A 26,567-nucleotide genomic window follows, 5' to 3' on the forward strand; every position below is an offset into this window, starting at 1 on the left:
ATATACTATGTTATTGGATTCTTACAGCTGCTGAGTTCAGAGACTATATATTATCTGGTTTTACTGCAGAGGATTTGAGTTTAAGAAAGTTGAGATAACTTCCTTCAAATCCTACAGCAAGTAAATGTTCTAAAAAGAATTAGTTCTTTTTATCACTATAATGATTCTTGAATATCTCAACATGTATTAATATCTCTTGAGAGTCCCTTGGACTGCAAGGAGATCCAACCAGTCCGTCCTAAAGGAGATCAGTCCTGGGTGTTCTTTGCAAGGACTGATGTTGAAGCTGCAACTTCAATACTTTGGCCACCTGATGCAAAGAGCTGACTCATTTGAAAAGACCCCGATGCTGGGAAAGATTGAGGGCAGGAGGAGAAGGGGACAACAGAGGATGAGATGGTTGGATGGCATCACCGACTCAATGGACATGGGTTTGGGTGGACTCCGGGAGTTGGTAATGAACAGGGAGGCCTGGCGTGCTGTGGTTCATGGGGTCGCAAAGAGTCAGACATGACTGAGCGACTGAACTGATTAATATATCAACATATATGTGCATTTGTAGTCGAGAGTAACTACTAAAAGTGATTATAGTTTACTAATAATAACAATAGCAACTTCACCATTTGCAATCAAGAATAAACTACTGAAAATTTTTAGTCTACTGATAACAATAATCACCATTTTCACACAGGTTGTACACATGAATTATCATCCAAACCAGGACCCCCTGAGAATGCTAAGTGGCAAATTAATTGGGAAGTTGAGACAACAGTCATAAATGGGTTCAACTCAAGGAAAGAGGGATGTGTGATTCCCCAATTGAAACAGCACCTGTCTTGTGCTGTCCTATTGTAAATAATTTACATGGATTAACTTGCTTAATTCTCTATCCTTATGAGATAGGAATTATACATATTTTTCAGGTGAGCATTTTCTGCTGCATTTAAGGTCACACAGCTTTCATGGATTCTTTTCAGTGCTGTGTGCTCTACTGAATCTCTTTGCTTGCTTAAAAGTAGGGGAAGGGAGAGCCAAGGCCAAAAAAATAAAGACCTAGGGAAAGACAGGCAATGCTTATGAGGATTTTGTAGCTGAGAGACAGCTAGTTGTTTTCTAATGCTAGTGAAAGAGTTGGGGGAATAGTTTGTGGGAAAGTGGAAGTGTTAGTTGCTCAGTAGTGTCCTACTCTTCAACCTCATGGACTGTAGCCCACCAGGTTCCTCTGTCCATGGAATTCTCCAGGCAAGAGTTCTGGAGTGGGAAGCCATTCTCTTCTCCAGGGAATCTTACTGACCCAGGGATTGAACCAGAGTCTCCTGAATTGCAGACAGAATCTTTACCATCTGAGCCACCAGGGAAGCCCCTGGTGTGGGGGAAGCAGTGGCAATTAACTGAGGAAGCATGGATCAACAATCTTTCTAGGTACTGTGTTTTTTGTTTGTTTGTTTGTTTAACTTTTTGGCTGTGCTGGGTCTTTGTTGCTACGTGGGCTTTTCTCTAGTTGTGGTGAGCAGGGGCTACTCTCTAGTTGCGGTGGTTGGGCTTCTCATTGCAGTGGCTTCTCTTGTTGCGGTCTCTGGACTCTAGAGCCCCAGACTCAATAGTTGTGGCATACAGGTTTAGTTGTTCTGAGGCATGTGGGATTTTCCCTAATCAGGGATCGAATCAGCGGCTGCTGCATTGGCAGGCAGATTCTTTACCATTGAGCCACCAGGGAAACCCCTTGCCAGTTACTGTTTTTTAAAAATTATTACACATTTACACACATTAAAGATGTGTGCTTTTGATGTACTTGGTGCTCTTGGATAATTATTTAATGACGTTGAACAATTAGGTGAACTCTAAGCAGTTGACTTTTTTTCTAGGTAAGATGGGTGAACCAATCGGGATTAGTTTGTTTTATTAATTGGATCCAGCCTGGGATAGATCCCAGTTTTTGACTGTGAGAAGCCCTCTGGCTTGTCTTGCTTCTGCTGAGGCTAAAGTTTGTTTGTTTTTTCCTAAGTGGGTGTCATCTGTGTGAAGTCCTGGACCCTTTCTCTAACTACATTCCTTTTCTTCTCTGCTCTATCCCCTCTTAGTTTGTTGAGAGAAGTCTGTTGGCATTCCACTTCACTTGTCAGGCTGCATATAAAGGCAAAGATTGGAGATCTACAAATGAAAAGAAATATTTCAACAGACAATGCCTGGTACTTTCAATCTGATCACTTTACAAACAAGCAGATGCTTTCTCTATTGTACGGATGACCTCATCAGGGAAAGTGGATTAAGCTCTGGATCACTCTACTCAGAGCCATCCTCCAGCACTTCTCAAATCACAGGCCTATTCTTCTGCTCTACTCTTACCTTAAAAAAACAAGGACGATTCTAAATAACATTCATCTCATTAATTAAAAAAACAAATAGGTAAGTATTTGTACCCATAGTTAAATGTAAATAATGTTTCATTAAGTATGAATCATTAAATTGCTTTCACAGTGATTTTAGAGCAAAATGTATTTGGGGCAGGCATTATGCTAGAAATTTTCTCATGGCTTATTTAATTCTCACAATATTCTAGAACTGCTTTCCCCTTTTTAAACATAAGATAAGCACTGGTTAGAAAGATTACATAACTTGCTAAAGATCAACAGTAAAAAATCTATTTACAGCTAATCAATTGGCTTTGACTGATACAAACAATGTAGGTTTTTGTATTACAAAGGAGCTAAAGATGTCAAATGACATACAGTTGTGTTTCATTATCAGTCATTAACTCCACCCTCTTCCAGATTATCTGGAAAAATATGTCATTTAAAAGATAGGAGCCCACTTTTCCAGAATGACCTGCCTTTTCTATTTTGTTCTTGTTGATCACCTAACAAAATGCAGGAAGAATGTACCTTGTCTCACAACATATTTTAAAACAATGTCTTTCACTGTTTTTAACGTTTTTTTTTTCTTTTCTTTTTTTTTGCAAAACTCTCTTCCTTAAACATCTATAAAAGAAAAAAATAGCATTTAACAGATGAAGGACTTCACTGGTGGTCCAGTGGTTAAGATTCTGTGCTTCCACTGCAGGGAGCACAGGTATGATCCCTGATTGGGGAAGTGAAATCCCATATGCCACAAGACATGGCCAAAAATAAATAAATAAGTAAAATAATAAAATAAGTGAAAACAGTATACCAGTTGTAAGATCAATTTATACTGTTTGCTTACTATTAAATCAGTCATGTTAAGAGACTGTTCCTATGAACATTGGTATTCAAAATCAAGAGTTAGAAAAGATTAAAAACTAAAAAGAGTTAGAAAAGATAGTTGCAGTGTTATATTATTTTTACTATCCAATTGTTTTCTGTATTTTTATTTGAAAAGTAAAATTGACTCAAGAAAAGTTATAGTTCATCCTGTTAAGAATTAGTATCTGAATTTGCACTTTTAGCTATACAGCCAGAATCTCTCCGGAATAAAAAGAAGAAATTCAGGCACATTTATTAATTATTAATAAGTGACATATTTGCAGTAAATTCAAATATCTATATAGAGGTGTCAAGAAAAAGTGGCTCAAATGAATGTATTGGTGGTTTCTTATTTGGTATAGAATGTATTTCAGTGTAGTATAGGTTTTCTTTTTAAATTATAAATCTATGTGTTATTGAATGTATTTTTATCATATTTTATTTTTTTATTTGAAAGCATATTTTTATAATGAAATGTGAGCTCAATATTTATAGAACAGATGAATCACCAGGAATTTTCAGAAAGACAGTTTGAAAAGTATAACCTTAGTTTTCTTTTTACTTATTCAAATTCCAGTGATACCTGTGAATCAAAACAACAAAGCATTTTATCATCTATATTTAGTCATTTTCATAAGAGTTTGGTGAGGCACATGTGAAATGCTATAGAGTGGCACTTAATTTCTTTTAATAATGAATTAAAACCCTTTTATTTTAGCTCCTGTTATGAAGGAAGCTCTGAGTACTTATACTTTATTTTTTCCATCTGTGTTGCAAATTACTTCCTCCAAATTTTGAAAAACTTTTCTTTAAGACTTTTAAAAAATAACTATTTCAAACTTATAGAAAAGTTGCATGGACAGTTCAGAATATTTCCATATCTCATGTAGACACAATACTGAAAACTCTGGTGCACATTTCTCAAAAACAAAGATATTCTCCTCCTAATCCCAAATAATCCTCCAAATTAAGAAATTGATACACACTACCTTTTAGTCCACAGACCCCATTCAAATTTTGACAGCTTTTGCAATAGCAGCTTTTTCCTTTAACATCCAGAATCATGCATTGTGGTTATTTTTACCACTCTTTAGTTTTCTATATCTGGAGCATTTGCTTAGGTTTTCCTTAGTCTTAGTCATGAATTCCCAGGTCCAGGTTGAGGGACATGCTATCAAATGAAGTTCATTTGATAGCATGTCCCTCAACCTGGGCCTTTTATGAGGTTTTCTTATGACCAGAATCAGATCATTCATTCCTGGTACGAAGACCTCAGAAATGTTCTCTTCCCAAATTGATCACACAATGGAGGCTCAGGATGAGCACCAATCCCACCCCAGGTGATGCCAACCTAGAGCACTCAGGCAATTACCAGCTTTCTCCACCTTAAAATCACCATTTCTCCCCTTTGTAATTGATAAAGATTTTATGTTGAGATAGTTCAAACCTATGCCCGTAGCCTCAAAATCTTTAAGCCTTCACTCACCAGCTTTGGCATCCTTTGCTGATTCCTGCCTGAATTAATGACTTTTATATGACTGTCAAATGATGATTTTCTATTTCCATTGTTTATCAGTTGGCATTCTAGGATTGGATAGATTTTCCCCTTCTCCTTCATTTATGTGTTCATTTAATTATTTATATCAATATAGATTTATGGATTCCTGTTTTATTCAGTGGATTATGGTCTGTTACTATCATTATTCTGATAGTTTCCAGAATTGGCCAGTTGGAACCTTTGTAAATTTGCTCCCAAGTCTTTTTGACAGTGTTTATATCATTCTTTGAACACTTCCTTACTTTCTATGACAAAAAAGATAATCCAAGCCCATATTGCATCTTCTTCACCCAAGTGCTGGAGTCAGTTGTTTATCTAAGGAGTCCTGGTTCCTTTCAGTGGAGCATGGTATTGGAAGCCGAAATCTGCTCTGAGCGCTCATTGCTACTGGAGTGTCATTGCTTCTAGACTCTCTTGGGAAACAGAGCTGAAATTCTATATGTATTGATATATATATACAGATGCATATATAGGTATGCATGTATATTTATGTGTATGTATATATATTATGTTCATATAATTATTATTTATGTACACCAATCCATGTCTGTCTGTCATCTGTTATCCAAGACTACCACTTCACCTAGTATTTCCAATAACCTCAGGCGTATTCCTAGCTTTCTCATTTATTTACTTTCTTTGACAGTGAGGAGCCTGACTCTCATTACTGACAATGCAGTTACATTTTCTCAAAGTGATTGTCTGTAACTAATCTTCCTTTTTTGCTTTGTTCCTTCTCCACCATCTTCAAGAAAGAGAAGAAAACTGAAAGCAGCTGTAGTTTTCCGTTTACTTGGCAACTGTAGCCCTGAGCATTCAGTATAGTGCACCTCTGGAAGTATTTCCTAATCATTTTACCTGTCTTTCAATTTCTTTCTGCCTCCAAATGTGGTAGAATGATTATAGAATATCTTTGTGGAACTAGGGAATACCATTCGACAGTTGTCCTCAGTCTAGCTACTATTTCTTCACTTTACCCCTGCTTCTTCCTTTTCTGTTCTGCCGCTGCTGTTGACTTATTTCTTGACTGAATTACTTTAACAGGTTCCTAAATGCTACAAATCTTGTTACCTTTAAGATCTTCTTCCCCATAAACACCAGAGTGATCCCTTTAAAACACAGAGCTGAGTACAACATTCTGTTGCTTTAAAATTTCTCAATGGCTTCCTTATTGCTTCAAATTCATTAATGCAGTTTATAAGAAAAATCTATAACTTGATAGATTCTTGTTTTCTCTCCAAATTCATCTCTCATCACTTTCTTCTCTGAACTTCCTGTGTCAGCTACAACAAGTGATTGTATGTATACAAAAAAGTAATTGAATGAGTGTTTTTTGATACCAAGCTTTCTGGATTTGAATCCTCTTTTATTGCCTGATTAGATATATAATATATATATATATATATATCTATATAATTTTATTTATTTATTTATTTTTGATTGTGTTGGATCTTCATTGCTGCATGGGCTTTTTCTCTAGTTGTGGTGAGTGGGGGCCACTCTCTAGTTGGTGCACAGGCTTCTCATTGGAGTGACTTCTCTTGTTGTGGAGCACAGGCTCTCTGTCATGCAGGCTTCAGTAGTTGTAGCACACAGACTCAGAGTTGCGGCTACTGGGACTCTAGAACACAGGCTCAAAATTTAGTGATGTAAAACAATAACTATTTTAAAACCAGATTTTGTGGGTCCAAAGGGTCAGTGGGGATAGTTCTATGCTGGGTCCAGAGGATTCATTTCTAAGATGACTTCTCACAAGTCTGGTGCCCATGCTGATGGATATCAGAATGGTTTCTGCTGGTAGCTGGACATTTTGCCAAGCAGCTCAGGGATCCAATGTGTGTGTTTCAGCAAACCGAGTGGAAGCTGCTTGGCCTCGTATGATCTGACCCCAGAAGTCACATAGTGTCACTTCCACTGTACTCTATTGATGGTAGCAAGATTCAAGGGTAGGGAACATAGATTCTTTCAACACTTTAAAACTTGCACCTTGGAGGTAAAATGGAGGTACGAGAAGTCTGGGTTAAGTGAGACTTTTTATAAGGTGGCCAATACACAGTAAGTAGTTGATAAATATTAGATATTTTTGTTTTTCAATGACATTTCTTCCTGGAATTCAGGTCCTGTTCTCATCATCTGATGAAGATGGAGATAGGTTAGCCCCTTTCCTTGGAAGTCTCTCTTAAAAGTTGCCTCAGGGAGTTTCCGGGTTGTTTGACCTCTACAACTCTTGAGTCCCTTGGACTGCAAGGAGATCCAACCAGTCTGTCCTAAAGGAGATCAGTCCTGGGTGTTCACTGGAAGGACTGATGTTGAAGCTGCAACTTCAGTCCTTTGGCCACCTGATGTGAAGAGCTGACTCATTTGTAAAGACCCTGATGCTGGGAAAGATGGAGGGCAGGAGGAGAAGGGGACGACAGAGGATGAGATGGTTGGATGGCATCACTGACTGAAAGGACATGGGTTTGGGTGGACTCCGGGAATTGGTGATGAACAGGGAGGCCTGGCGTGCCGAGGTTCATGGGGTCGCAAAGAGTCGCACATGACTGAGCGACTGAGCTAAACTGAACTGACCTCTAAATGCATATAAATTCTCATTTATGTGTTTATTTTTCCTACTAATCTGAGGCTTCTAGGGCAAAGATAATTAATACAGGATTTCTAGAGTGCAGGGACCCAGGACCCTGAGACAGGATGATCATATATCCAGTTTGCCTGGGACATTCTGCATTTTCATCTGCTATTGTAGCACAGTTATTAATAGTGCCACACTTTATTGTCAAAAAGTTCCCAGTTTGGATGATAAATAATGCAGTATCTACTCAAAGAGACTTCTAGAGCCTCAGTCATGTTGCTAAAGGAAAGACTGCCCTTGACCCTCTGACACACTTTCCAACTGTAGCAGCAGGACTTGAGGGTAACACTGGAGCCTGGGAACCTTGCCTCTCACCCAGGGGCTGGGGAGGCTGTGAGGGAAATGTGCCCCTGCTGTCCCAGTGAGCCAGCCTGTAGTGCTGAATCACTAGCAGCATTTCCCAGAAGTGAGTTAAGAAACTATTTCCCACTGACAAAGGGTGTGGGGCTGTCACTGGCCCACACCAACTGGAACAGAATTACCTGGTTTGCTTTGACTCCTGCTGAAAAAGTAGTCTCAGTCCTCTCTGAAACCCCATTCCCTGTTGTTCTCTAAGGGTCTTCAGTTACTGCCCCCAGATGTCTTTCAGGAAATATTGGCTGGTGAGTGCTCTTCAGTTGTGCTACAGAGTTTTGAAATGGCACAAAGTTGAATTTGGACTAAATTGTAAATGAGCTAATGCTCTGATGTTTGTACTTACCTGGAAAAACAGGTTTAAAAGATCCAGGAAATCAAGCCATACGATCACTCAAGAAAGGAGTTTGTAAGAATGTGCCATCACCTTGGATAGCCCTGTCAATTGCCATTTTCGGAAGTGAATGGGGACTTTTTTGCCTTTGGGTTGGGCTTCCACATTTTTCAAGGCCCAGTTTAAGTCCTGCTTTGTCCAAGAAACTTTCCTGAGTTCCCACAGACAGCCTCACCTCTCCTTGACCTCTGCTTTTCCTCAGCTCCAGGTATTTAAAAAATTTACTTATCTGGCAAGTCTCCTGACCAAAAAGGTCAATACCTCTGATACAGTATTTGTGTGCCAAGCACTGTGCTGAATTCTTTGCAGTAATCATTCCTTCTAATTCTTTACCACCAGGTAAGTACTGTTATGCATATTTTATAGGTAAGGAAACACAGGTCACATTGCATTATTATATATGTTGCTAGATTACATCGCCTCTCCCCACCTACCTGTAATCCTCTCAAGAACTGCAAACAGGTTGCTCATCTCTTGGTATCCTAGTTTCCCCCGACACAGTAGTAACTCAAAGGAGCCAATTGTTGATGTTAATGGCCAGTATTACTTTCTATCTACTCCACAAGATGGAATTTTAAGTGTGAATACATAGTTGTATTCTATAGGCCATCTTTAAAGCCCTGGAAACCTCACATCAGGCCAGGGAAATTAAGTGTGAAGAGAAGGAATAATGCATATGTGAGACTTGCCATTTTGAGAGTCCATGGATGTTGGTTTTGAGACACAGAAAGCTTTGCTTCAACATTTGTTTCAAAGAGGAAGAAAATGTTGAAAGTTTTTTAAATGTTAGGCACGTTGTGATTATTTGAATATTCTCTCGTGTTATTTCCTGCATTACATCTTTGAAAGTGTCCTGATTTTCGTAAGTGTTCCAGTGCTGACTGGTATTTCCTGTCTCAGCCTAAAAAATGGGTTTTAACTTGCAACCGGAAGTGTCAGAATCAGCTGCAGTGACAGAGATGTTGAGGCAGTGACAAGCGCGTGGAAACATATTGGAATTTTTATCTTAACGCACACTGAATAAGTCTATAAATGTATATGAAATAAGTATGAGTGCCTTTTCATAATTTTAAGTCTGATTTTTATTGTCAAGAATGTTTCCATTTAGAGTCCTTTAACTCTTGCCTTAAACTGTTGGCTGAAGTTCATTTTTGTGTTTTTTAGTCTCTTATACTCAAATTGTCAGGTATTATGTGTGATGAAGCCAGTCAAGGCAGAATTATGAAAATTACAAGTGGAAAATTAGGTCCTTTTTTTTTTTCTTTTCCAATACAGGCTCCTTTCCTCACAGAATATCCTCAAATAATTTTTCCATCCTTGTTTAGAATAATGTACACAAGTGCTGGGACCATTTTTACAGGTTCCCTGGGAGGTTATTCCTCAGAAAAATGGGATTTGTTGCAGGTACATTTTTTACCTAATTTTTAATCTAAACTTTTGTTTTGCTCAATTTCATTCTTTTACCTCTTGGACCGCCTGTATAGTCCTTCAAAGAAGTTTGCAGAACGCTTATTTTGATAGGAATACTCATAATAATTAACGTGAATTAGGTTCATTTATGTTTGCCATGCATAGGTCTGCTTTATTTTTTGTGTGCTTATTGACATGGCCTAAGGAAACATAATGATAGTGGGCAGTTCTTAAACATAATCACAGAACTGGATTAGAAGAGGTTCATAAATATTAAGTAGGTGTAAAAAATATTAGGCCCTTTCTTTTAGGCATATGCTAGGTCTCTCATTTATGGGAAAATGAATGAAATAAGCAACCTGGTCAGTCTGGTCTTGGGTTGTCTAGAACTTCTCCAGTAAGTTAGACTTGCGTCAGTGTGTTCAGTTCGACTTCATGCTATAGCCATAAATTGGGATATTTCCATCTGCTGTATCCCAGAGACACCAACCATGAGGCCTGGTCTGGCCTGTATAGGTCTCTATATGTCCACGATTGAGCCGTGCCTGGCAGATGTCAGGTGTTTTGTTGGATAATAGAATGATGAAGTATGTGCCAATTAAGAAAAAACTAGCAAAGCCGCCATGTATCTAGTATTTTTGACACCCAGTGCCTATCATTTTTAATGGTATGCACTTTATATGCATTTTATATGAAAGATGTATTTCAGTAAGAATTGTGCTATGAAATGAATGATAATAACAGCCAAAAGAAAAACATAAACTATCATTAAACAATATATAATCATGCAAATAAATTAAAAATCAAAACAAATGTTATAGAACAAAAATATTTTAGTTTTATAAAATATAAGACGTTAATGGTTTCTTGGGAAAAAGGAAAATATTTTATACTGCCATGTACTCCATGGCTTCCAAAGGGAGGATTGAAGTAACTCAAGTTTTCCTTCTTTGTCCTTACAATCATTGTTTGTTTTGACTGTTCTAAACACTTGAAGCTGTAGTACCCTAGGAATTGAAGTTGCTAGCTGCCATCGAGGCAAGCTCAAAGGATTCCAGACCACTTTGAACTTACTCTCTATATCTATGGCTGATTCATGTTGCTGTTTGGCAGAAACCAACACAATTCTGTAAAGCAATTATCTTTCAATTAAAAAATAAATAAATTAAAAAAAAAAAAAGAATGTGGACAGCTGAGTCTCTGGGTGTACAAGTGGAGGTTCCAGATTACAGAGTTTATTTGTAAATGATGTTATACATATATATATGAAGATTACGTATGTCCTATTAAAATTCAGCAGTAACCACAGCAATTGTTCAGAACTTTGATGAACAAAAGGCGTTTTAAGTGGGAGGAGTATTTTGTCATTGACTTTGTTTAGAGTTGACAGAGCATAGGGAAAATAGAAAGCAGTATGCCTTTAAGCTTATTTCTTTTAGTTTATTATTGAAAAATTCTTAATATTTACAAATTTTATAATTCTCTACAGACAATGATGACTTGCCTGCACCTGGGGCACACTGTTCCCATTTCCCTGTCCCGGGTTCACTATTGTGGAAGATAGGAATTTTGCTTTGAATACAATTTTAGGGAAAAAAAAATGTTAAAGATGTTTCATGGCTTGCAGGTATCCAACATATATTTTGAATGTCTAACTAGAAGAGAGAATGGAGGATGAGTGAAATCTCTCAGAAGGAGACTGTGGGTATTGGAGAGTAGCCGGCTAGTATGAGGCCCCTGGGGCAGCACATTAGAACGTCAGCATTTTACAAAGGGAAGTGAGGGGTAGAACAAAGAACTGATGTTCCATTCTCTTGGTGATTGTTTGGGGTTGCTGATGGGAAGAGCAGAAGCAAGAGAGTTTTTCTAGGCTTAACTTCCCATCTCATTCTTTTAATTTCTGCCTTTGACCAGGGTTAGCCATACATACTGTTTTCTCCATTCCCTTGCTCAGTTCCTGAGAAGACCCCTCCTACTCTTCCTTCAGTGGCTTATCTGCTTCTGTCAATAATCTGGAGATTTTATAGTAAAACTGTGTAAAATGGGGAAACACTGAAATACATCTCAGGTCATGCAGAACATTTGTATGCCAGATGTGTGGTACAAGTAGGGAGTACTTTGCATTAAATTCTTTCCGCCATTGTTCTCTTCTTGGACTCAGTTTTCTCTTGCTGACTTACAGCTGGCATGGAAACCCCCAACATCCTTTGTAGGCATTTTTGTACACTTCCTCTCCAGTCAGAGCAAGGGTATCCAAGAAGTACAGTTCTCTGAGATGGCCCTTAGTCATATTGTTTTAGTCTTCATCGCTCTGTCCAAGAGAAATTCGTATATGAGAATGCCTTGTACCCTGTTTCATGGCACCTCTATCTCCTACTCTCTTATCAAAAATAGAATTTCAGCATACCCATTAGGATGGCTACTATTAAAAAAATAGAAAATAACAGGTATTGGTGAAGATGTGGATACATTGGAACCTTTGTGTACCATTGGTGAGAATGTAAAATGGTGCAGCCACTATGGAAAATGTTACGACAGATCCTAAAAAAATTTAAAACAGTTAATACATGATCCAGCAACTCCACTTCTGGGCATACACCTAAGAGAACTGAAAGCAGAGAGGACATTTGGGCACCCATATTCATAGAAGCATTATTCATAATAGCCAAGAGGGAGATGCTGCAAGTCCATTGATGAATGGATAAACAAAATGTGATATATCCATACAAGGAAATATTACTCAGCCTTAAAAAGGAAGGACTTTCTGACACATGTGATGACTTGGACTTTGAGAACACTGTGCTAAGTGAAATAAGCCAATCTCAAAAAGACAAATACTATATAACTTAATTTACAGAAGATACCTAAAGTAGCCAAATTCATAGAGATAGAAATTAGAATGGTGGTTACCAAGGGTTAGCTTGAGAGGGAAATGAAGAGTTGTTGTTTAATGGATACAAAGTTTCAGTATGGGAAGAAGAAAAGTTCAGGAGATGGGTGGTGATGATGATTGCACAATATGAATGTACTTAAAGAGACTGAGGTGATGATGATTGCACAATATGAATGTACTTAAAGAGACTGAACTGTATACTTAAAAATGGTTAAGATGGTAAATTCTCTGTTATGTGTTTTTAACCTTAATTTAAAAAAAAGAAGAGAAAATATGGCAAAATTACATACCTAACCCTAACCCTAATCCCAGAAAACTGCATGTGAAAAATAATTATGGGTGTTTTACCACAATAAAAGATAATTTAAAAAATAGAATTTCAAGTTTGTTACACATCACTCTTTTTTTTTTTTAATTTATTTATTTTTGGCTATGCTGGCTCTTTGTTGCTGTATCACTGGGTCGGGAAGATCACCTGGAGAAGGGCATGGCAGCCCACTCCAGTATTCTCACCTGGAGAATCCCATGGACAGGGGAGCCTGAGGAGCTATACTTCATGAGGTTGCAAAGAGTCAGACACGATTGAGTAACTAACATGCACATATGTGCGTGCACACGCACACACACAGACACACAGACACACACAGACACAGACAGACAGACAGACACACACACATACACACACACACACCCCCAGTCTTTGTTGCTGGACAGGCTTTTCTCTAGTTGTGACGAGCGGGGGCTGCTCTGTGGTTGCTCTGTGCTTGCAGTGGCTTCTCTTATTTTGGAGCAGGGGCTCTAGGGTGCAAGGGTTTGGTAATTGCTGCTTGGGCTCTAGAGCACAGGCTCAGTAGTTGTGGCGCATGGACTTAATCGCTTGTGGCATGTGGGATCTTCCCTGATCAGGGATAAAACTCGTGTCTTCTGCATTGGCAAGTGAATTCTTTACCACTGAGCCACCAGGGAAGCTCCATGTCACTCTTAATATAAAATAACAAAGAGCTGTTTTAGGGACGTTAGAGTCTGATGCCATGGGCCACATGCTCTACCTCATTCCAGGCAAGTTTGGAAATCATGCTTGGTGGTCACTATGGTTTGAATACAACACAAGGTTAAGCAGTATTACCTTGTTCTTTCCAGGTCAGAGACCAACAGAAAAGTAAATCAGAATAGGAAATGACCACCACTGTCTATGAGATCAGAGAAGGAAATGCAACGCACTCCAGTGTTCTTGTCTAGAGAATCCTGTGGACAGGGGAGCCTGGTGGGCTGCCATCTGTGGTGTTGCACAGAGTCGGACACGACTGAAGCGACTTAGCATGCATGCATGCATTGGAGAAGAAAATGGCAACCCACTCCAGTATTCTTGACTTAGCAGCCACAGTCTATGAGATGGTACTATGAGAGTCTATGAGTCTCTTAGATGGAGAGCTTACATCCCTAGCTCATCTACATCAGATTTAAAGATCTGGATGTTCACTTCAGCTCCAAATGGAGGCTGCTTGTGCAAAATGATGTTTGGCAAAATGAAGTAAGCAAATTAGGTGTCATGGTGAATTAAAAGCACAGTTTTGGAGAAGAGAAGCCTTCAAAACCTGCAATGCAATATCCACATTTTGACATTTAGGTTACTAGACCAGAGGTAGCATGGGTTATTGGTGAAAGTTATTGGTGAAACTATGATTACCATGGAGACTATTTGGTAGTAAGAAATAATAATGCTTTGATTTAAGCCATTTCTCCCCAGGGCTCACATATATAATAATGTATTTTCACAATATACCGAGGAACCAGGGAGGAATGGATATTATTATCTCTACTTTATAGTTATAGAAGGTGAAACTGAGAAATAGAGAAATAATTTGAAATTGAGGCAGTGACTCATTGGCAAGGTAGCCTTAGAAAACAGGCTTCTAGTTTCCTAATCTCGGGTCCTCTTCTTATGAATAGCTTGCCTTCTGTTCTGTTGATCCTGTTGAACAGAGCTGCACCTCTGTGTCCCCAAACATGACAATAGTTGGCTCTCTGAATAAGTTTTTAAAGTAAAGAAGCCACACAAGAAGAATGGGATCTTTAGGCCCCTCCAGAAGCAAGCAAATGTATGGGTGATGACCAAGGAACTTCAGTGTTGGCTGGAGAACTTCAGTTTCCTTGACTGTCACATTTCTCTGTGTCTAACTTCATTTGAGAGGAAAAAAAGACAACTGGAATTTCAGTAAGCGCCATTTTCTTGGCTTTGAAGTCACAAGCTCCAGTTAAGTGCTGCCCTGAATAAGTAGCTCCTCTGTGTTGAAGGAGAGACCACCCCCTGTTGCAGTTTCGCAACACACATATAGAGGTTTCCAGAAGCCCTCAGCTGGAGCAACTAAATGTGACTGAGACAACACAGTCCCAGAGACAAAGGTCAGACCTATTTTAATCTCTGAGTAAGGCTATTACTCTGGGACAAGGCCCTTCTTGTCTGATATCCTGCTATTTTCAGTGATTCACAAGCTTGAATCTCTTTCATCTGGGAGCACAGAGTCCCATCCCCCGTTCAGATTTGTTTGTGAGTTAAAATACTTCCCATCCTCAGTCTTCTCAGAGTGTCTTCTTCCAACCCTAGAATTCCTCAAGCTGTGACCTAGAGGGAGTCCCTGGGAGGAAGAGTCAGGGCAGCTTGGAATGTGAGCCCAGGGGAGGATCTGGAGTGTAGCAGGAAGTGGGGTTGTGGCTTGCTTGGAAGGTCCCGTAGAGGCTCTGAACCAGGAGGTCACTGGGCAGCTGACTTTTCTGACAGTGCTCTGGGAGGCTTGCTCTGTACTGTCTGCTGAAGTGTATGTATCGTGTAGATGTTTCAAAGTCCAATCACTGTAGAATCCGACGGAATTAGGAACAAAGACGCTCCCTTAGTTTCTTGATGACACAGCCTTTGTGTTAATTACTGATCCGTTTGGATTGATCACCCTCATATTTATGGGTTATTTCTCCAAAGTGAATGTTGCAATATAGAAACCTGCTTATCCAGTTTTCATATATCCTGTGGTTCTTGAGTTTGCCAGTTCCCGCCTTTCTTAAAAGCAGTTTTTTAATGACTTCATCTACTATGGAAGCATCTCAAATCTCTGTTTCTTAATGGTTTAATGCCTCAGTTTGGTGTAGCAGAGAAGAGTTTGAGAAATGCAGTCAAAGCTAGCCTTCAGAGAATCTGCCCAGAGTAATAATAATGATAAATTACCACTTACTGATTTTGTACTGGGCAAATACTTTATACATATTACCTAATGTAATCTACATAAGATCATTTTACTGAATACAAAACAAGGCTTAGGGTAGTTAGGTAATTTTCCCTAAATCACAGTTAGTTTATGACTAGAACTAAGATTCCATCTCAGATCTTCTTTCTGGTAAACACAATAGAACAATTTTGCTGAGACTTTGAAAATAAATGTTGGATCCTCTTTAATATCATGGTCTTTGTGGATATCATAAAATAAAATATTTTCTAAATTTTCTTCTCTCTTATTCTTTTTAAATAAAAGGCCCCTGAAGTCAGTGAGAAACTGGTGAGTTGCCCTTTTCATTTGTTTATAAGAGGAAACATGAACTTCTGTGATTATTCCACACATTCTTGCCACTTCCCTAAATCAAAGAAAAAAAGAGCCACAAAGCATGGCTGTAATGCCTGTTTTCATATCAAAAGGTCAAAAACTAAAGATCCTTTAGCATGCCATGAGGAAATAGTGGAAAGAAAGTATTGTCACAAAAATAACAGGAGCTGCATAAATAAATAGGAGTTTTGAGGGGGTAGAGAAAAGGAATTAACATTTTGTTTCTGAATTCTGATCCAGTTCTAATGTTTTCAGAAGTAAATTCATCCAGCAAAAGACTGAAGGCTTTTGGATTTGATTGTATCAACATTCCACCCACAAAATAAAATTAGAAATTGATTACCTCCCCTCTTGTTCACCATTTAGGTTAAGCAAACAGCAGAATGCACTACCTTTGTATGTATGGACTTTATCTGTACCCCAGAGCAAGGTGGAGAGATAAGCTAATTATCCAAATTTTCAAGCCAAAGAAACAGAGATTTGGCTTTAATTATCTGGTAGAAAGTGTTTGGAAACCTGAATTACTCACACATATTTTTATCTTTGCTTGATATAAATAGAGTGACTTTGTATATAGGCCCTTTCACTTGATAGTTATTCAAGATTTCCTAGTTACTGAAATTATCTCTGCTCATCTAAAGAGAGGTAGTTTCATGTTCCACAGGGAGATAAGGACTGAGATCAGAAATTTGGTTTTTAGGTCACTGCCAACAGTGAAGAAGGATGCAAACGGGGCTTCTTAGCCCCAGCTTTGCATGAGAATCACTTAGGGAGCTCTTAAAAGTGTACCAGTGGCCCTGGCCTCATATGTGGCCAACCAAGTCAGGATTTCTGAGATTGGAGCTGAGGCCAGTATATTTTCTAAAAGTTCTTTAGCGATTAAAAGCATTCATGGTTGAGAATCATTGGATTCATCGTGGATATTATCATGCTGATGATAAGTATAAAAAAGATGGAGAATACATTGGTTCTGTTGTCCAAATTATCCATAGACAATTTATTTTTAAGAATATATCAAAAAAAGATAAAGCAAAATGACAGTGTAAGTTTATCTCCGTGCCCTTTTCACTAGTATTGTGGTCTCCTGTATCTGTCTCAAATAAAATGTCTTATAGTTCCCAAAGCTAGTTATGAAAGCAAATTCTAAAGTACAAAACCCTCCTTCAAAAAGATGAGAAAGAAAAATCTCTATGTTCTGACTGAATAGAGAACAACATTAACCAAAACACCATACTTTCAAATGATTCAGGAGTCACTTTCACAAATCCTTTGGCTTCATATTTCACTGTTCACACAGGCACAATTATTTTCCATACCCATTTGATGTTTTAAAGTAGTAGTTCTTAGGCTTTATTGTGCATCTGAATTACCCAGGGAACTTGGTAAAATCCAGGTTGCTGGGTCCTATTCTTGGGTTTTCTGGTTTGATGAGTCTGGGGTGGGAATCAAATAATCTGCATTTCTAACAAGTTCCCAGGTGAGGCTGGTCTTAGGACCACAGCAAACTAAAGTAGAACTTGAACACCTCTCCCCAAAAGCTCATTATAATTGTGTAAAGAATAATGTGAATATTTAGTATTATTTTTATTCCAAACTAGATTTGATCAATAGGTTAAACTTTAAAAAAAAAAAAATGGTAAAGGAGACTTCTCAGTTGTCCAGTGGCTAAGACTCCACCCTTCCAATGCAGGGGGCCTGGCTTCGATCCCTGCTCAGGGAACTAGATACCACATGTCATAACTAAGACCCAGTGCAGCCCAAGAAAAAAAAGAAGGTAAGGAAATTTGAGTGAAAAGTAAAGTTTGAGTAGTAAAATAAAACCAAACAGCACATATATAAAATATTAAAACACATATATAAAATATATAAAATATTAAAACACATATAAAAACTATTTTAAGAAGATACAGAAAATAAAATATATTTTGCTATTTAATAAAATATACATCTGAGAGTATTAATTCTATATAGTAAATATGTCATTCCTGGGCTTTTTCTTGCTTCTAAATTCCTTGGAAACTTAAGTGATATAATATTTAGCTATTCCAAGGTAAAAGAAAATGGAAAATTGCCTCGCTAGTCCTAGGGATACTGGTCAACGATGTGAGATTTCGTTTTGCTCCTCTGTATATGCATAGACTGCTTTCAAACAGAATACAGTAAAATGAAATGAAGAGTGACATGCCTGGCTTACTTAGTAAAACTTTGTATAGTAGAAACTGAAAAAGTGATTTGGAGGCTTGAAATTTTTAGATTCATTATTCACATGAAACACAAAGTCAAAGGCAGGAGGCAATCTGAGCAAATAAAGCAAGTCAGATAGAGACTGATGTGGTGTCCTGACTGGTGGGAGCATATGGCCCAGTGCTGCCAAATAGTTGATTTATTGAGAGAAGCTAGAACAAATTTTTATGCAAAGTGTTATGCATTTTAACTGTTGGCAACAAGTTCAATTAAAATAAATAATACTATGTAAGTCAAACAAAACAGATTTGGGCCAGCTAGATTTGGCCTTGCTAATTTGTAAATTCATCTTCAGGGATTCATTTTTCCTGGTTAATTACCAACTCCTCTTTGCATTCTGAGTAGATTTCTACCCAGGCAGCTAATTGAAGCAGAGCCAAACAAATTATTGACTCTTACTTGCATGGCTTTCCTTTAACCCACTGGTTCTCAAAGTGTCGTCCAAAGGTGTATCAGTGTCTTCTGGGAACTTGTTAGAAATACAAATTAAACTTGCAAAGTGGGCTAATTTCAGATGGCCTGCCCCAACCTTAGTCAGAAACTCTGGGAATGGAGCCAGAAATCTGTTTTAACAAACCCCTCCTTGTGATTTTGCTGCCTACTAAAAGTTGGAGGGCCCCAATTTACTTGAAGAGAATTTAAGGCAGCCTTATTAAACCAGAACAGATCTACTGGTTTGGTAATAAGATGAACTCCTTACCAGCATCCAAGGCCAGTGTGCTCCATTTCAAATGGTGCCGGATATCATTACCCCATTAATTGATACTTTGGTATATTTATTTAAAAAATATTTATTTACTTACTTCGCTGCATCAGGTCTTAGTTGCAGCACTGAGGATCTTTGATATTCATTGCAGCACTTGAACTGTTAGTTGCAGCATGTGGGATCTAGTTCCCTGACCAAGGATCAAACTCAGGCTCCCTGCATTAGAAGTAAGGAGTCTTAGCCACTGGACTACCAGGGAAGTCCCAGACACTTCTGTATATTTCATTTAAAAAGATAATTCCAAAGTAGCATGGAGAGTCTCCTTTGAGAAGTTTGCTAAAGAATATCTGTCAGTTTAGGGGTTGTTGTCATTGATTAGTCACTCAGTCATGTTCAACTCTTTCATGGACAGTAGCCCACCAGACTCCTCTGTCCATGGGATTTCCCAGGCAAGAATATTGGAGTAAGTTGCCATTTCCTTCTCCAGGGGATCTTCCCAGCTCAGGGATCGAACCCAAGTCTCCTGTCCGGCAGGCGAATTCTTTACAGCTGAGCCACCAGGGAAGCCCCTGGGGATTGTATCAGTGCTTATTTACTCTTTTTTACCAACTGCTCCAGTTGTTGTGGTTGGTGTCAGATGAAAATATTCACACTGCAACTACCCTTCTAATGGAAAAACAACTTCAAATATACAGAGTCAAGGTATATCTAAAGAAGAACATTTATTCTCAATAAAAGAGAATTTAATCTTAAATTAGTATATTTACCAATATCCAGATGTGTGGCAACAAATACTAGCATTTGAACTGCACTTGCTGTTTTCTTCCCTATATTAGACAGCTTAGAGTTAGCTGGAGTGACGTAAGAAGTGCTGATGGGCACTGAGGTGTCTTCTTCATGTCTCTCCCTATCCCTCCAAGTACCTTCAACGGGTCATTTGTGACTTCCCTTTTCTCAGCCTGTAAAAGGAAAGCCTAGATCTGAATGATCTCTTCTGAGAGCCTCTCAGCTCTGAAAACATTCTGTCATATCAAAGGTTTATTGTCATGTGGGTTATGAGTCTTAGCTGAAGCTTCTTTAGTTGTTTGGCTATCTGTGGATTGTGTATTCACAGGCATTCCATTTAAATCACATGCTCTGAGCTCATTTACTTGTACTTTTATAGTAATACTTAAGCATTTATATATTGCTTTTCATCTTCAAAGCACTTAACATACTTAAGAATCCTTCCAGCAACACTTTGAGGTAGCTAAGTATTATTAAAATAGAAAGAGGAAGAGGACAAGGGAGAAAGAAGGAAGGAGAGGGGGAGAGAGAGAATTTTAAGTCATTTAATGATTTGTCTCTGGCTCAAGGAAGAGAATATACCAAGGGGGCACAATTAGAAATTTAAAAAAAAATTATTTTTTAAAAAACGGGGGGTGGGGGAAAAGAATATACCAGGGCCAGGATTAATATACCATGGCCAGAATTAAAACTACTTCCCTGTTTCTTATTAGACTTGGTATCAAGCTTTTCTCCTTCCAAACGTTCTGAAGGGTTTAGAATCCTCCCTGCACTGCTCCAGGATTTCCTCGAATCTTTGTAGGCTGAAGGTATTTTGATGTTGTCTACCTTCTTGGAGGGCAGAGACACATCTAGCACAAGTACAGTGCTCAGTTTATAACAGAAGTTGGCTGCTGGTGATGGTGTTATGGAGCCTTTCCTGTTTTAAGCTGATGTAACCAAAAGCAGAAGGGAAAAGTGAAGATTTCTCTTGCAGCAAATTCATGGAGTAGATGCTTTGGGCTGCTAGCTTGCAGGTTTGCAATCTTAAATTTCTCTGTAGCTTACTAGAGACCAACGCCTTTTAGAAATAATGCCAAACACATGTTGAACTTTAGTAACCTTTACTCTGTAATGCAAATGTAACTCTGAGCAGAGTGTATAATCAAAAACCTAATGATGAAACTATTGCTTAGAAATTTAAAGTTTGGTTTGAGGATTCTTAATGCTGACATGGAAAGAACAGTGTGAATGGAGAGAGAGGTTGTGTGGAGGGATGGCAGGGAGAAAAGGACAAATGGAGGGAAAGGAAGATGGGTTTTCTGGAGGAGACTCTGAAGAAGAACTTCAGCTATCACTACAGTGTCCTCCAGACATGTTCAAAGACAGGAAGACCAGTGCTGAGAGGTAAATGTCAGAAGTACCCATATGAATGAGTTTCTTGTATGAAGTTAGATCATTTTTAGCATAATGCTATGTATTTTACTTCACAAATTAGATCTGACTTTTATTTTGCAATCCACTTTAATCCAAGAATTCATTTCTTTGTAAATTTGTAATCCACTCCATGACAGTTTTAGAGGTGTTACAGCAATTTGTGAAACAGCTGCTTAGGCTGAATTTTTTTTATATGTAAACTTGTTAAGTTCTGATAAAATACGCTGGCACACAAAACAACCCGAAGCTAGTTCATCAATATTTAATGTTAGGACGCAAAAAATGGAGTTTTGCTGAACCGTGTTTCTAAGTTGGACAGTCTTTTCCTGGCAAATGTTTTAGACGGCCTGCCCTGGGACTTGTTATAACTGCCTTGCTCACACTGTTGTTAAACATGCATTTGCCTCAGAAAATACTTTCTTGTTTTTCTGTTTATTTGCTCACTGAATTTTATTTTCCAAAAATACTAAAATTTACTAAGAGATGAAAAGACATCATAGAGGAGGGGGCTAAGTGTGGCCTCCTGTTTGTTTCTGGCTGAGCGGCTTCTGCTGCTAACATTTCCCTGAAGTCCCAGCAGATCTTGTGCCTGGAGCTCATCCTCCCAAGTTCTGAAATGGGAGGTTTTCTATTGATTGAGGGTCAATAGGGCTTTGTGGTGACTTGCTTTCTCATACTAGTTTACTCATGACAGATTTGTTCATACAGACTTAGTAATTTGCAGTGTGAAATGGAAATAGTTCATATTTGGAATTAGTCTACTCTAAAGAATTCCTGGTTGGACTTCCTTGGTGGTGCAGTGGATAGGAATCTGTCTGTCAATGCAGGGGACGTGAGTTCAGTCCCTGGTCCAGGAAGATCCCACATGCCACAGAGCAACTAAGGTCTTGCATCACAACTACTGAAGCCCAAGCACCTAGAGCTTGTGTTCCACAACAAGAGAAGCTACCACAGTGAGAAGTCTGTGCCCTGCAACCACAAGTAGCCCCTGCTCATTGCAGTTAGAGAAAGCCTATGTGCAGCAACAAAGACCCACTACAACCAAAAATATTAAGAACAACAACAACAACAAAGAATTTCTGGTCTTCAAGAAATCCTAGGTCAGTAACCAGAAAATTTCTCATGGTGAAAAGAATCACCACATAATAAAGGACACCAGTCAATATTGGAGGTTATTTTGTCCAGGCATTTGTAGAGCCAGAGAAATTGTCTTCATACATGACCAGAAGTCACTTAAAGACCAAGAAGACTTGAAGACCCCGTCTTCCTTATACGGTGCTAAAGGAATGCTCCTACATTTTTACTTTGCAATTCTTGTTGTTTTTTTTTTGACAGTGCAGCTATCCAAGACATATAACTCTGTGCTCCACAAATCTGTTCCTTAATAGCTTACTACATTCAGCTTTGTATTTCTATGTACTGTCTTACCTATCTCATGTGTTGTATTAAATTTAAGCTCTTTTTAATAGGAATCATATTTTAGTAATCTTTAGTATCTTTCTTTGTGCCTATAGTTCTGCTTTGCTCTCCATAGAAGTTTAATACATAGGATTTACCTATTCTATGTATGTAGTATGTATCTATGTATCTTCATACATATGTATTCTACTTATTGCCAGGCCCTCTTTTTTTTTTTTTCTTTTTCACCAAGTAGCTCCTTCTATGAGGTTCCTGGTTAATGATCTAACTAGAAAATAATCTCTACCCCTAGTGTTTAAAATATATTATATCATGGATCCACAATAATATCCAAAGAAACACAGGGCAGCCCTCCTCCTCTTATATAGCCATCAAGTGTGAAACCATATGATTGGAAATAGATTATCTAACCAATACAGCTCCTGCCACCCCACACCAAAAAAAATAAAAATAAAAAAGCAAAATGCCAGGTATTTCTTCAGACACTGTGGGAAATGTATCAAAATATCAAAATAAAAATTGCTATATCCCCAAACTCTTCTCATATACTTACTCTTAAAAGAGTGCCAGGAAATAATGTTCAGGCCCTATGTATTTAAAATGTGTTAGAACATGCTTCATTGAGGTTTTGGCTAACCGCATTGTGAGATGCAATTCAATTTAGCATACAACATTTCTCTAGAGTTTTAAGAAGAAAAATATCTAAGGCTCTATTTATTAATGTCAAATAGACTTTGAAAACTAATTCATCTAATTTGCTTTCCTAACTCTTCATTTACTGACCCTTTATTATTTTTTTTTTTTTACTTTGATTTGCATTTATTTTCTGCGGCATTTATTCCCGGGCCATAAGTTTTTGTTTCTTCAGTTTCTTCTGGGATATCTTTTTCTTCTGTGCAACCTCCTCTTCTGGTTTAGGAACAATCTGTTCTTTTTCAGTAAGGATCATCTCAATGTGGCAGGGAGAGCTCATGTAGGGGTTGATCCGACCGTGAGCTCTGTAAGTCCTGCGCCTCATCTTGGGGGCTTTGTTCACTTGGATGTGCTCAATGACCAGAGAATCTACATCTAAGCCCTTAAGTTCAGCATTACTCTCTGCATTTTTGAGCATGTGTAGTAAAAATTCAGCACTCTTTTTGGGCCACCGACCCTGTGTCCAGCCCTACTGTTTGGCCTGTGCACACCTACCAACTCCACCATTGTAACGACGGAATGGCACACATTGCTTCTTTAAAGTGACATCCTTCAGATACTTGGTGGCTTTTCGGATATGCATACCCTTTATGGCCTGGGCAGTCTCACGAGTGTTCTTAAAGTGAACACGAAGATTTGAACCTCTTGATTTGCATGATTTTGTGGGGTTTTCTGGGTCGAGTGAATAGCGCACCATTTTTAAGGGTCAGCTCAGGCCGCTTACCGGAAAAGGAAGACCATTTACTGACCCTTTAAACCATCTTTTTTTCGTCCTAAAATTTTTTGAATAGGTAATATATTTCCATGGTTCAAAAAACTGAAAGGTATAACAACTATTCAGAGGTAAGTCTCCTATTCTTATCTTTGTCTGGCTGTTCCCCATCTCTGTCTTTTTTCATTACACAATATTCCTCAACTATCTTTTCATATTGTGCATTGGGAATTTTCTTATTCTCTTTTAGTGTTATAGAGTATTTGTAATGATGTATCACAATTAGTATAAAGTCTTCAACTGATATACACTTAGGTAGTTTCCATTGTTTTAGTATTATAAACAATTATTCGATGAATAAATTTGTGCAAATGTCATTTTGCAAATTGTTAAGTTTATTGGTCAAATAAATTTTCAAAAATAATATTACTGGAAATTTTCTGTATGCATTTATTAATTGGTTAATATTGACAAATTGCCATCATAGAGATTTTGTCTAAATTTATACTCATATAGGTACATTTTCAAGTCATTGAATTTTTGTCAATCTCTTAGATGAAAAGTAGTAGTGTAATTTTAATCTGTATCTCTTATGATGAGTGAGGTCAGTATCTATCCATATGTTTAAGAGTAATTTATAATTCCATTTTTGAATACTCTGGTCATAAAACTTACTTTTAAGTTGTCATGTTTTTTATTATTGATTTTTAGGTGCTCTTTGTATATTAGAAAAATTATTTTTCAATTTAACTTGAAAAGTTTTTTTTTTTTTTTTGCCAGTTTATAAAATTACTTGGCTGTGTATATGTGTTTGTGTCTATGTTTCAGAATTTTTTTAAATGTTGTTGAATTTATCAACTTCTGTTATGGTCTTTAAATTTTGAGCCATATTTTAAAATTCTTCCATACTCCAAAGTTAAAAAATATTTTTTTATGGTTTAATTTTCTATGTTTATATCTCTGATCCCCTTGGAATTTATCTCGGTGTACAATATAAGATATAGATAAATCTTTTGACATAATCAGAAAAACTAAGATAAAACCTTCTTATAGTTTAGAATAAAAATTGAACCTCTTTATTAAATAATGGGTCAGATTGGTTGTCTACAATGATTACTCACCCAAAAATACCCTTCACTGCATATTAGCTGTATAACTTCCAACTTTACCAAACTCAAGAGTTCAACCTTAAATTAACCAAGAACAGTTAACTTCTCATAAGACAAGCCTAATTAATCATATTATATAATTATTCAGCATATCTTTGGCCACCTAATGTGAGGAGCTGTCTCATTAAAGAAGACCCTGATGCTGGGAAAGATTGAAGGCAGAAGGAGAAGAGGATGACAGAGGATGTGGTGGTTGGATGGCATCACTGACTCAGTGGACATGAGTTTGAACAGATTCAGAGATGGTGAAGGACAGGGAAGCCTGGCGTGCTGCAGTCCATGGGGTTGCAGAGTCTGACACGACTAAGAGTCTGGGTGTTAAAAAAAGTGAGATTCAATTCTGGTTCTGCCATTTAGCTGCCTGATTTGTGTAAACTTGAGCAAGTCACTTACCCTTTTGGTTCTGTGTTCTAAATTATTTGTCTTTGCTCTAGGAATGAATAACTGTACAAACTGTACCATGAATAAAACAGCATTCAGCATATAATTAATACCTTCAAAGGTCTATAGCACTGAACATAGTACGTTAGTTTTGAGTTCCACATTCAAATTCCTATAGTCTAATATGACTGATAGACCAAGTGAATACAGAACAAATATTGAGTTAGATATAGAAAACTATATCATATAGTTCAGATGGGGTATAAAGGTCTAAAAAAGAACATAATCAGTAGATAAAAGGTTCTAGTTCTAACCAGAAGGGCTCACTGAAGACATATATTTTGAAAAACCTCCTGAGGGAAATGGCTACAGGAGCAAATGGAAGAGGGGACAAAGTGGCCTCATAGTAGAAGGAGCTTATTGAAGTGCCTAGACAGATTTTTTTTACTGGAGAGGACACAAAACAGGTTTGAGTTGTTGACAGAATTTGCCATCACTTTTAAAAGCCTACTTAGGGAAACCAAGTGTGAAAGAGTCCATATGTTCCTAAGATAAGACTATACTGATACACTGGAGCTGTTGCTGGAATCCAGTATCTCACCTCAGATAACAGGCACTTGAAGACGACCAGGCTAACAAGAACAAATGTAAAAGGGCAAACCTTACTCAATCCCCAACTCCACACCACCCAGTTCACATCAAGAGGAATGGTCCTGGTTGGTATGGTCACTAGTGACCACAATGAGTTTCATGGATTGCTAGTAGCCTATTAGTTGCATATAAGGAACAATTAGTTAGACAAAGCCATTGTCTTGCAGTAAATTGCTTTTTCAGATGTTCTAAATATCTCAGTATTCTGTGTAGATATTTACATCGGTCATTTAAGGAGTTCTGAAATAAGGAGAGAAGACTGGACTGGATGTTAAAAGAAGTGAGATTCAATTCTGGTTCTGCCATTTAGCTGCCTAATTGTGTAAACTTGAGCAAAT

At 37.9% G+C, this 26,567-nt stretch overlaps 1 long non-coding RNA gene and 1 pseudogene across 2 annotated transcripts; one reads left to right on the top strand and one right to left on the bottom strand.

The window, feature by feature from the left end:
* The first annotated feature begins 1,254 nt into the window (after positions 1 to 1,254).
* Positions 1,255 to 25,305, top strand: LOC122422872. 2 transcript variants are annotated; one of them, XR_006263994.1, is made up of 4 exons: positions 1,255 to 1,422; positions 2,082 to 2,406; positions 24,108 to 24,159; positions 25,286 to 25,305. It is a non-coding gene; the product is annotated as an uncharacterized LOC122422872 (long non-coding RNA). The 2 variants fall into 2 exon arrangements; XR_006263993.1 differs by lacking the exons at positions 24,108 to 24,159; positions 25,286 to 25,305 and adding an exon at positions 6,897 to 7,101.
* Positions 23,459 to 24,068, bottom strand: LOC122422871 (annotated as a pseudogene).
* Positions 25,306 to 26,567: the final 1,262 nt, after the last annotated feature.

This window comes from Cervus canadensis, chromosome 20 (genome assembly GCF_019320065.1).
Source record: "Cervus canadensis isolate Bull #8, Minnesota chromosome 20, ASM1932006v1, whole genome shotgun sequence".
Classification (NCBI taxonomy): domain Eukaryota; kingdom Metazoa; phylum Chordata; class Mammalia; order Artiodactyla; family Cervidae; genus Cervus; species Cervus canadensis.